We start from the raw sequence: 12,248 nt of genomic DNA, 5'->3' as shown, positions 1-12,248 counted from the left end.
GTAATGATAATTTAAAAAAAAGAACACGTGCTGGTGAGGGTGTGGAGGAGTCGGACCTCTGGCGCGCTGCTGGGTGGGATGTAAATGGCACAGTCACCACGGGAAACAGTATGGAGGCTCCTCAAAAAATTAAGCATAGAATCATCATATGATCCAGCAATTCCAGTTCTGAGTAAGTATCTCAAAGAATCCAAGGCAGAGACACAAACAGGTACTTGTAGACCCATGTTCACAGTAGCGCTATTCACAATAGCCAAAAGGTGGAAGCAAACCAAGTGTTCATTGACGGCTGAGTGTGGTAAAAACATACAATGGGAGGATAACTCAGCCCTAAAAGGGGAAGACCTTTTGACACGTGACACAACATGGGTGGACCTTGAGGACATGACGCTGAGCGAAATAAGCCAGACACTACGTGGTCCACTCATGAGGTCCCTAGAGGGGTCAGATTTAGAGACAAAGTAGAAGTGTGGGTGCCAGGGCTGGAGGAGGGGTGGGAGTGAGTTTAATGCGGACAGAGCCTCAGTTTGGGGAAATGGAAAGTTCTGGAGATGATGTTGGTGATGGTCGCACAACAATGTGAATGTGTTTATGCTAGTGAGCTGTACACTTAAAAATGGTCAAAATGGTAAATGTTATGTGATGTGCATTTTATCCCAGTAAAGAAACTACGTAAAAAGGGAAGAAAAAGAAGAAGGAACAAGAGATCCCCTGATGGGACAGGGCGAAGCAAAACAAATTCCAGGTCCCGGAAGTGGAGCTTCCTGTAGTGAGTAGGGTCTGGCCTGGCCCCGGAGGAAGGGCTGGTGAGCACGGCTGGTCCTGGGTTAACCGAGGACACAGCCCTGAGAGGCTTAGCTGAATCTCAGGTGAGCGCGGAAGTAGGGCTAGAGGCCCAGAGGGGCACTTCAGAACAAGTTCCAGAAGGACGGGGAGAGGCTGAGCAAGGCCACGCTGGGCCTGGTGCTCCAACTGCTGGCCCTGCAGGGCTCGGGCCAGTCTGGGCTGGACACCCTAGGCAGCTGGGAACAGTAGGTTGCACTGGAAACAGCGTGCACGCCAGTCACCTTCCTGAGGAAGCCCCAGGCCCATCCCTGTCCCAACACCCACACCGGACAGAGCGCCAGTGTGAGGCCCAGAGGGGCACCTTACACACACATGCACACACACACACCACACACACACACCACACGCGCGCCTGCAAGAGAGGCAGATGGTCCCCAGAATGTACAGTCCCTTCACAGAAAGGGAGTCCCCACTGGCTAGAAAGAAAACTAAAAGGTATTTGATGTCAGGGAAATAAATGAGGTTCAACTGACAAAAACATGAGAGGCCAGAGTTCTGGCCAAGATGCGGGGCGCAGAGCCAGCACCCCTGCTAGTGGGAGCTCTGGGGCGGCCCCAGGCAGCGCCTGGAGAAGGCGAGACGCCAGCTGCCCCGCAGGAGCCCACGTGTCCAGCCTGCTGTCCCCACAGTGGGGGTGGTGAGGTAATCGGGGCTGTTGGTTCAGGTGAGGGCAGCGCAGCAGTGACAGCTGATGGACTAGCCCCTGCAAGTCCACGGGGAAATGTCTCAAAAGCAGGTTCAGGGAGAAGCACGCGGAAGAGCACTCCGCACCCCGTGGCCCCGGTTACCTGCGTCAGAGACCAGCCTGGTGCCTCGCGTGGTTTGTGGCCACATCTGCTGGTGGCAGGACCGGAAAGCGGGGAGCAAACCCGGGCTCCCAGCTCACCTCCCTCACTGGGGCTGGAGAGAGGAGCCTTGCACGAGACCATATCAATATGTTTTATTTCTTGGGGGAAAAGATCGGAAGCAAGTACAGCATTGTTCATTTTGGGTAGTGGATTCCTGGGTTTTCTCATGTATTTTCCTTTGCGTTTTTCTCACGTGGTTACCATTAGTTTTAAACTAAACTGTGCCTATGGCCGGGCTGAGGTGGGACAGCCCTTCCACGGAGGGGGCCTCGTGTGCAGGCCCGGGGGCTGGCTGCAGGGACTCCTCCGTGGTGGGCACAGCCCTCCCCTCACCTGGGGTGACCGACCCAGGAGTGCCCCAAACACAGCTGAGGCCAGTGGGACCCGGGCCCCCAGGGCCAGCGCCCACAGGCGGCGGGAGGCCTTCACTGTGGGGGTCTCGCCACGTGAGGAGCAAAGCAAGGACCCTGAACTGTGATGATTGGAATCCGTGTTACAAATTGATTTTCAAAAACCTGAAGAGACTGATAACAAAGGAAACTCTAAAGTGGGCCTGGATCTGCCCTAAGGAAGGATTTGTGGGTAGGCATCCCCAAGCAACTAAGAAACGAGTCCTCCCCGTCGACGAGGTTCACGCTGCCCAGGGCATCCCCCTGACACCAGTGCTGCGTGGGGAGGAGGGAAAGAGAAACGGAACGGAGGGGTGCGCCATCTAACTGAAGCACAGGTCGAAAAGTCCTGAACGTGCAGGAGGTTAATCGAACCAAGCAGCAAACTGCACAAGCACGAAGGGTCACCCCGTCCAGGACAGCAGGGCCTCTGCTCCTCACAGCTCTGTCCCCAGCGCCAGGAGGGTGCACGGCACGTTGCAGGTGCTCGATGAACATACATTGAGGGACGTCCCTGGTGGCGCAGTGGTTAAGAATCCGCCTGCCGACGCAGGGGACACGGGCTCGAGCCCTGGTCCGGGAAGATCCCACATGCCGCGGAGCAACTAAGCCCGCGAGCCACAACTACTGAGTCCTCGTGCCACAACTACTGAAGCCCGCGCACCTAGAGCCCGTGCTCCGCACCAAGAGAAGCCACCGCAATGAGAAGCCCGCGCACCGCAACGAAGACCCGAGGCAGCCAAAAATAAATAAATAAATAAGAAAATTTAAAAAGTAAAAACCAAAACCTGTTGATTCTTAACAAGGTGGGAAGAAATGGACACTTCTGTAACGTGGCGAAGGGGAGCATTAAAAGCGCACAGTGGATGTGTTTCCTGAAGCGTCAAGCGGCGGGCAGGGCATCGCCATGACGATGAGACAGCGTGTGGAGCCTGCTCAGAGTCAGGAGAATGAAATGAGCCATGCATACCGGGAGCAGTCACCGTGTGTGGCCAGCATACTGTCTACCTAGAAAATCCACGCAGGACAATTAAAAGACCACTAATGGAAGAGGAAGGTTGGATATATGATCACCACTCAAAACTTAATAGTTTCCAATGCACTAAAAATAACCAGGAAATGTAGTAGCAAAAAGGATCCGTTCACTTTAGCAACAGAAACTACGATGTCCTAGAAATAACTGTGTCTCGTTTGATGCCTATGTGAAGAACACTATAAAATGTGACAAATGGCAGAGAATTCCTAAGGGGAAAGTTGTATCATATTATTGGGTGGGAAGATTTAGTGTTTTAAACCTGCCAGATTTTCCCAAAATAAATAATTCACGGCAATCCTAATTAGAAAAAAAAATGTTTTTCATGAATCTTGAAAATGTTATCTTAAAGGTACACAGCATTTCTGGCAGCGTATCAGTTCTCTGTTAGTGCATAACGGAAGTCTCCAGATTTCAGCAGCTCAGAACAATAATAAATATTTTTGTCCCAGTTTCTATAGGTCAGGAGTTTGGGAGCCGCTTAGCTGTGTGGCTCTGGCTCGGGGTCTCTCGTGAGGTTATTCCAAGATGCCAGTCAGAGCTGCAGTCATCCGGAAGCTTGAAGAAGGCTGGAGATCGTGGTCCCCTCGAGTGGCTGGCGAGTCAGTGTTCTAGACCCCCGGCGCTGGTTAAGAAGCCAGTGGAGATGGTCGTCAGCCTCAGGCTCAGGTGAGCTTGGCGGGTTTTGATTACACCACAAGACTAGGAAGAGAACTGCCTCTGAACAAGTGGAGGGGAAGTGGGCTAGAAACAGCACCTGATCGAGCCAGAAGAGGAAGACAGAGAAAGACCCGAAAATAGGCAAGACCAACAAAGCAGGAGACGCGGCAGAAGGGGAATTAGCACTGTCGGTTAACTCGGGTTAAAGGCAGCTGTTGTCAGAGTGGGTTGCAAACCACACAGCCCCTCGACACGCACATGGAAGGGTGCGGAGAGAAGGGTGGAATATTCCCACAAGTGGGAGGAGGCATACTGTCAACAGCCTGGCATTAGTTCAGCGGTGCTCAGCTGCCAGACGCCGCCAGCGTGCCGTGGGCTCTGGGGTCAGGGCGGGTGGACGCCCCTCCACACACAGCAAGGCGGCCTGGTGGGCGCTCTCCAGGGAATGGAGCAGCAGGCGGGGTACCCCTGCAGTGAGGGCAAAAGAAGACAGTGTATTACTGCAGCGTGACAACATAATTTGAAAAACTAGAGATTTTTAAATTTTTTACTTGCCAAAGAAGCTATGCAAGTTTGTTTGTTTGTTTGTTTAAGTATTTATTTATTTAGGCTGCGCCGGGTCTTAGTTGTGGCACGCGGGATCTTCGTTGCGGCACGCGGGATCATTAGTTGCAGCATGTGGGATCTAGTTCCCTGACCAGGGATTGAACCCAGGCCCCCTGCACTGGGAGCGTGGAGTCTTACCCAGTGGACCACCAGGGAAGTCCCCAGGCAAGAGTTTTAAAAAAGAAGAGCAGGGCCTCCCTTGCCTGCTCTGAGCAGTGCATGTTGTGTGGCGCTGGGGCAGAAGTTGGCAAGGAGACTTATGACCTGCACAAACAGTCCAGAAATGGACCCCGGTTTAAATCTGGGAATTTAATTTCCGAGATTCTGCAGAGCAGTGGGAAACAGACTTCAATGAATGGTATCGGGGTGATTGGCTATCCATTTAGAAGATCGTTAAGTAGATCCCCACCACTCATCACACACACACACACACACACGCGCACACACACGCTAACCATTAAAACCAAACCACAGAAGCACAGGGAGAATGTAGCAGTGTTTAGAATCCGAGTGGGAAATGCCCATTTTAGGCCAAATCCATAAAGGAAAATCCTGACAAATTGGCTGCCGTTTTTAAAGGCTAGTACAATCAAAGACACAAGAGTGTTACAGGACTCTGGAAGAAAATACTTCTAATATTTAGAACATACAAATGTTTACCAACCGGAATCTGTGAAGAGATGCTTAATAGCAAAGAGAAAACAGTTTTTAAAACTGAGCAGAAAAGTGTGTTAAGTCTATGGACTTATAGTTCATAAAGGAGAAACGAAATGGGTGCTAAATGTGAAAAGATTGGCAAAAATGACAAAGGTAGACCCGGGCTGTTTGGTGGGGCTAACGGCGGACTCGGAGGGCTCGCGCCAGGGAGTGCTCCCCGGGGCTTCCACTCCAGTGTCCTCGTCCTCACGGTGAGACACAGCGCACCCCGCCTCCGCAGGAGACCCTCCAACACTAGCAGATGGAGAAAATGAGGTCCAAAGAATGGAGTGATTTGCAAAGGAATTGAGTCAATGCTGTATGTGGAAGTCAACAAAAACTGATCAGCGTAGTGCGATATTTGAAGACTCAGTGATATTCGGAAATTTCTGGCAAGGTTTCCGAAGCACTTCTTTTTCCATCCAAGATAAAGCCTCTTAGCCAGGCCAAAACACTAAACTTTGCTTTATGCAAAATCATTTGCTGGAGAGAAGGCAACACAGGGAAATTGATTACATTTTGTGTAAAATAATTACCTTAATGTAGCATCTCCCGTATGCAGTGTTCACTTGGAAACAGAAATGGCTGTCAGAACGGCTCTGCCTCAGTTTGTTAGCGTCAACTTGACCCAACTTAGTATTTGCCACATGCAGAAACCAGTGTCCAACAAAGGCTCTGGCATCTGTCTGGGGCACTGGGCTTGCATCTCAGCCCACCTCTGCTTTGCTTCACTGAACAGATCTAGGTGGCTGGGTCATGACTGAGTTCTGCTTTAGATCAATGACATTTCTGGACCCAGAGAAAGCATGAATTAATTAAAGTTTCTAAGTAGCTAGTATGGGCTAGGTGTTCTGCTAGGTAACTGGGTTAAAATATACCTCTGTTCCCAGGAAGTCCTCAGCCTGGTTAGGGAGGCAGGCACAGTTACAATTAAGGCAGTGAGTGCTACAGTTCACGCATACAAAGGGGATGGGGTAGTGGGGCTATCTGGTAGAGCCTAGCAGCAGAGTGGAGAGCAAAGACGTGCTTCCAGAGTCTTAAAGGATGAGTAGAAGTTAGCCTGATGAGGGCCCAAGAGGGGGATGACATGGCAAGTGGGCAAAGAACTCCAGGGAGAGGCCAGTGAATGGTTTTGAACAAGGAAGTGATTGGTGCTCCGGGAAGATTGTTTCTGTTTTCAATATCTGTAACTCTGTTTCTGTCTTGTAAATAAGTTCATTTATATGGTTAGCAAAGGGGAAACGTGTTGGGGGGAGGGATAAGTCAGGAGCTTGGGGTGAACATACACACACTACTATATACAAGGTAGATAACAATCAAGGACCTGCTGTAGAGCACAGGGAACTCTACTCAATATCCTGTGATGACCTATATGAAAAAGAATGAATATATGTATAACTGACTCACTTTGCTGTGCACCTGAAACTAACAAAACATTGTAAATCAAGTATGCTCTAATAAAACTAAAATTAAAAAAGGAAAAAACATGATAAAGACAGATCTGTGTGGAGTTGGGGAGGACGCAAGGGTAGCAGTAGCTCTGTTTTACTGGTTTTGCAAAGAACCAGTTTGTGATCATTGCCCACCGTTTTTCCACTTTAATTTATTCACCAGCCTTTCCCGATTCTGTCTCTAAACTCTCCGTGAACTGCTTTTGTTGTTGTTTTCCTAGCTTCCTGAGTTGTTTGCTTTGTCCCTCCAGTTCCAGGGCTGTTTTCTAATCTTCCAGCGTTTGAAGCTATCTCATGTCTTCAGAGGGCAGCTTTGGCCACCCTCCTGGCTGGGGGGAGTCCTCCCTGGCCCCTCCCGGGGACTGGGTTTCCCTTCCACTCCCCCATCTGCGCCCACAGGAGCACCTTGTTCTGGTTTCCAGTCGGGCCCACGGGGGAGTCTGTTCTGCCCGTGGCCTGGCGCCCAGCCAGTGTGCACGATGGTTCCTCTTGCTGGTGAGAATGTGGGTCCCCTGTGCGTGCTCTCTGTTAGGTCACTCTACTTAATTGCTTCAATCTGTTTGTAAAATTTTGTGTCCGTTTTATTACCACTTGCGGGCACATAATTGAGAACAGCAGCCCTGCCTGGCCCTGCGGGTCATGGCCCAGCTGCCCGCATCTGCTGGCGCCCCCCACAGGGACTGCGGGCCTCACCTGCCCTGAAGACACCTCCCCCTCCCCGGACCCGGAGTCGGCTCATCCTTTTACCTCAATCTGCTGCGAATGTCTGCTCCCCAGTGACCCCCTGGAAGCCTGCCGACAGCTGAACGTGGGGAAGTTTCCCTCAAAGTGACGAGGTTACCCTTCTCCCACCGCTTCTCTTTTTCCCTGGAGGTAATAATCGCGCCCTCCTGCCCCTTCTTCTTCATTTTCTGTGCACTGATTATCGATTCTTTCCCAAACTTTCCAGAGAAACTGTGACACTCGGCTCACAAACCACCCGACCCCTCAGGTCTGGGGGTTCCACCGCCCCTGCCTCTGTGCCACCCTGTACCTGCCCCATCCAGGGACCCTCCCTGCCGCTCCTGGTTGGGACCCCAGTTCCTGGGCCCTGGGCGTCCCTCCTGCCGGCTCCCCCCTTGTCTGCTGGAGCCCCTCATCTCGCAGCTCCTCAGAAGGCAGCTCCTCTGAAGATACTCGATTTCCTGAGACTTTAAAGTTTGAACGTATCTTTATTCTGCCTGCACACCTGAGTGATACGTTGGTTGGGTGAAAATTCTCGGTGGCAAATAATTTTCTTTCAGGATTTTAGGCCGTTGTCGCATTGCTTCCACCTTGCAGTGGGGCTGCTTGGTGCCCTGGACCCTGCAGACTTCTCCTCCTTTGCACGTGCCCTGCTTTTTAGTCTCTGGAAGTCAGGCTGTTTCTCCTCCTGCCCTGGTTCTGAAATGTCACCACACTGTCCTCTGGTGCCAGTCTGTTCCCTTGCTCGGTCCTGTGTGAGCCCCTTCAATCTGGAGCCTTGTTCCCTCCGTGGCGTGTGTGCGCGTGTGTGTGTTCATCTTCTCTGCTCTGTCTCTTTCTGGAAACTCTGTTAGTTGGATGTGGGCCCGTGTGACTGACTCTCTTTCTGGAAACTGTTAGTTGGATGTAGCCCTGTGTGATTGACTCTCTTTCTGGAAACTCTGTTAGTTGGACGTGGGCCCGTGTGACTGACTCTCTTTCTGGAAACCCTGTTAGTTGGATGTTGGGCCCGTGTGATTGACTCTCTTTCTGGAAACTCTGTTAGTTGGACGTGGGCCCGTGTGACTGACTCTCTTTCTGGAAACCCTGTTAGTTGGACGTGGGCCTGTGTGACTGACTCTCTTTCTGGAAACTCTGTTAGTTGGATGTGGGCCCTGTGTGATTGACTCTCTTTCTGGAAACCCTGTTAGTTGGATGTTGGGCCCGTGTGATTGACTCTCTTTCTGGAAACCCTGTTAGTTGGATGTTGGGCCCGTGTGACTGACTCTCTTTCTGGAAACCCTGTTAGTTGGATGTGGGCCCTGTGTGACTGACTCTCTTTCTGGAAACTCTGTTAGTTGGATGTGGGCCTGTGTGACTGACTCTCTTTCTGGAAACCCTGTTAGTTGGATGTGGGCCCTGTGTGACTGACTCTCTTTCTGGAAACTCTGTTAGTTGGACGTGGGCCCGTGTGACTGACTCTCTTTCTGGAAACTCTGTTAGTTGGATGTGGGCCCGTGTGATTGACTCTCTTTCTGGAAACTCTGTTACTTGGATGTTGGGCCTGTGCGATTGACTTTCTTTCTGGAAACTCTGTTAGTTGAACATGGGCCCGTGTGATTGACTCTCCCATTTTCTCATACTTTGTTACCTTGCCTTTTTGGGCTTTGCTGCCCGTCCTTCTATTATCAGCATTTGCTGTAATGATGCCCCGTGACAAACAACTCCAAAATTTCCATGATTCACAACAGCAAACTTTTGTTTTTCTGTTCGCAGGTTGTGTGTCTTCCATGCCGCTTACCCTCAGAGGTCTTCCCAGGGAAGCCTGTGCTCGGGTGGACACAGAATCTCAGGAGGCCCACTCAGACTACACTGGGAATGCATGTGCTCTGTCAGCATCCTGTGGACCTGCCCAGCATCAGTGAGGCAGGAAAATATACTCTAGTGGGAACCGGCGTGACGTCACATGTTAAAGGGGAGGCGTAGGATTCGATTACAGGAAGGGAGTGATGAACTAGGGTCAACAGCCTACCCCAGCACCTGCTATAGAAGTTTAAATTCTGACGTCGCATTTTTAACTCGAAAGAGCTCATCCCCGTTCTCTGAACAACCCTTCTTCACGTCATCCTCTTCTTGTTTCATAGGTACATTGGATCCCCCCCGTTCTCTGAACAGCCCTTCTTCACGTCATCCTCTTCTTGTTTCATAGGTACATTGGATCCCCCCGTTCTCTGAACAGCCCTTCTTCACGTCATCCTCTTCTTGTTTCATAGGTACATTGGATCCAGGAGAACAACAGTTACAGGGGGAGGTGGCCGGCTTCCTTCTGCTCCTTGTAACAGCCCCCTGTCCTCTGAGTTCCTTCTGCCCAGGTTGGTGGTTTGGCCTCTGTGTTTCACACTGGAGACGTTCTCAGGTTGGGGGCGGGGCCGCTCTTGGTCTATACTGAAGAGTGGGGCACGCAGGGCTGGCTGAAGGCTCCGTGTGCCAGGGGCCGCCTCACCAGCGGTCACGCTCTTTGTGGGGTGATCGGGCAGGTTTGGGCTGCTCCGCATTGGGCACCCCCCTCTCCTGGTGTCTGTAGGCCTCTTCTCTGGGGCTGGCCTTTCTCCCCAGAAAGGACCCCTCTCCTCTCCTGCGCAGAAGGGGAGCTTACCCAGGCTGCCACCGTTCTTCGTGCAGAGTGCGAAGAGGGGCTGGGGGCTTCACTTTCTTTGTCTTAAACAACAGAAATGTATTGTCTCGCAGTCTGGAGGCAAGAAGTTCAAAGTGTCAGCAGGGCTGGTTCCCTCTGAGGGCTGCGAGGGAAGGGTCTTTTCCAGGCCTCCCTCCTTGACTTGTAGACAGCCATCTTCTCACATCATCTTCCTTCTGTGCATGTTTCTGGGTCCAAGTATCCACTTTTTTTTGGGGGGGGGCATCCTAACCATTTTGAAGTGTACGGTTCAGTAGTGTTAAGTATATTTGCATCGTTGTGAAACCCATCTCCAGAACTTTTCCATCTTGCAAACCTGAAGCAGCACCTCGCCCTCGGCCAGCCCTGGCAGCCATCATTCCATGTTCTGACTCTACAGATCTGATGACCCTAGGTAACTCGTATGAGTGGGCTAAAACAGCGGTCCCCAACCTTTTTGGTGCAGGTACCGGTTTCATGGAAGACAATTTCTCCACCGACACCGACGGCGGGGGGGGGGGGGGGGGCGGGCATGGTTCAGGCAGTAATGAGAGCGATGGGGAGGGGCTCGCTCGCCTCCTGCTGTGCAGCCTGTGGCAGGGGTGGGGGGAGCTGGGGATCCCTGGACTAAACAATGTTTGTGTTTTCTGTGACTGGCTCGTTTCACTACACATATCGCAGCCTGTGCCAGAATGTCCTTCCTTTTTAAGGCTGGATAATATTCCATTGTGTGGATGGACCACATTAGGCTCATTCATTCATCCGTTGATGGACGTTTGGGTTGCAGCCACTTTTTGGCTACGGTGAATAATGCTGCTATGAGCATGAGTACAGAAATAGCTCTCTGAGACTTGCTTTCGATTCCTTTGGATGTATACCCAGAAGTGGGATTGTTGGATCATATGGTAGCTCTGTTTTTAATTTTTTGAGGAATGGAGGCTGAGTTTGTCTTAATCCTCTCTTTATTTTTAGCATGGCACCCTTCCCTGCCCCCGTGGCACTCCAGAGGGTGACCTCCTGGCTTCCCCCAGGGAGGCAATGGGATGGCTCCCTGGCTGGGCAGAGCAGGAGAGGCTCTGAGGGTCTTTCACGGACAGCCCGCCTGGGAAGTTCTCCCTGGGGGGAGGGTTCCTGCAGGGGTGCAGCGCACTTCTGGTCTTTCCCAGTTAGTAACCGCTTTCCAGCCTCTGCCGACAGCCCTCTAACACCCGTGCCTCACTGCCTGTTCCTGTGTCCCTGTGGACACCTGAGCGTATTTTCCACCCTACGCCTCTTTATGGTCATTTTAGAGGGGTCTGGGGAGGAGGCTGACCTTTGGGTCCGCCTTTCTTGAGGCGGCCGCAGTCTGGCTGCCTGTTCTGGGGCCTCCCCAGAGTGTGGGCTAGCTCTGCCCGGCCAGGACCGGGCAGCAGCCGGAGGGCCACGACCTCCGCGGTAATGGCCCCCAGCATCCAGGGGGCCGACCCGTGCATGGGAAGGCAGGGCAGGTGCCGGCCGGGGTGCCCAGGGGCCGAGCCGCCGGGCACGGCCACGGAAGGCCCCAGGACCAGAGGCTGAGGACCTGCCCGCCCGCCGGCACTGGGGAGGCTGAGCACACAGCACTTTGGAAGCGTCCCCCTCCGCGAGGCGGGTGCGGGACCCCCAGGCGCGGCCGGCGCGGACCCCTGCCCTGTCCCCGCAGGTGTGCGAGACGCAGGGGAGTAGGCCCCCGAGCCGCCGCTGGAACGTCAGCATAGACGAGCGCTAGAGGCTGGCCGTGCTGGGTGGCGGCGAGAGGCCGGGCCTCGCCGGGGCAACCCTCTCCTACAAGGTGCGCAGGGCGGGGTGCGCCGAGGGTTCGGTCCTGCCCCGCCCTGCCCTGCTCGCCCCGCCCCCTGACCCCGCCGTCCACGCAGGACCTCGCGCAGATCGTGGCCCAGCTGGTGTCCCAGGACGAGGACAAGGGCGTGCTCTTCCCCCATCCACCGAGGTCCGCCGAGTCCAGCAGCGCCTTCCAAGCCTTCCTGGTCCGGAGCGCGCCTTTCTGGCACAACGTGACTCTGGAGGCCCAGGCCTCGAGGTCGCCGCCCTCCTAATAGACGACTCAGCCCCGCGTGTCTGTCTTCGGTGCCTTTCCTGTGGGTCCTGGGGAGGCGGCCTGCCAGGTCTGGGGCGCACGGCCCCTGCGCCCTCCCCAGTGCCCACCAGACAGTCATGACCAGCCCAGGGATGAGAAAACAGGCCTGGGAGGACGTCTGGCTGCCCTCTCCTCAGAACACTCACCCCTGAGGCCTCGGAGGCCACCTCCGGCTGGGGTGACGTGCCCCAGCCCCATCTCCAAGAGGCCACCTGGCGGGGCCTGAG

The sequence above is a fragment of the Leucopleurus acutus genome (assembly GCF_964270905.1).
Source record: "Leucopleurus acutus genome assembly, chromosome: 1".
Taxonomy (NCBI): Eukaryota; Metazoa; Chordata; class Mammalia; order Artiodactyla; family Delphinidae; genus Leucopleurus; species Leucopleurus acutus.
Note: the sequence above shows the minus strand (reverse complement) of the source record.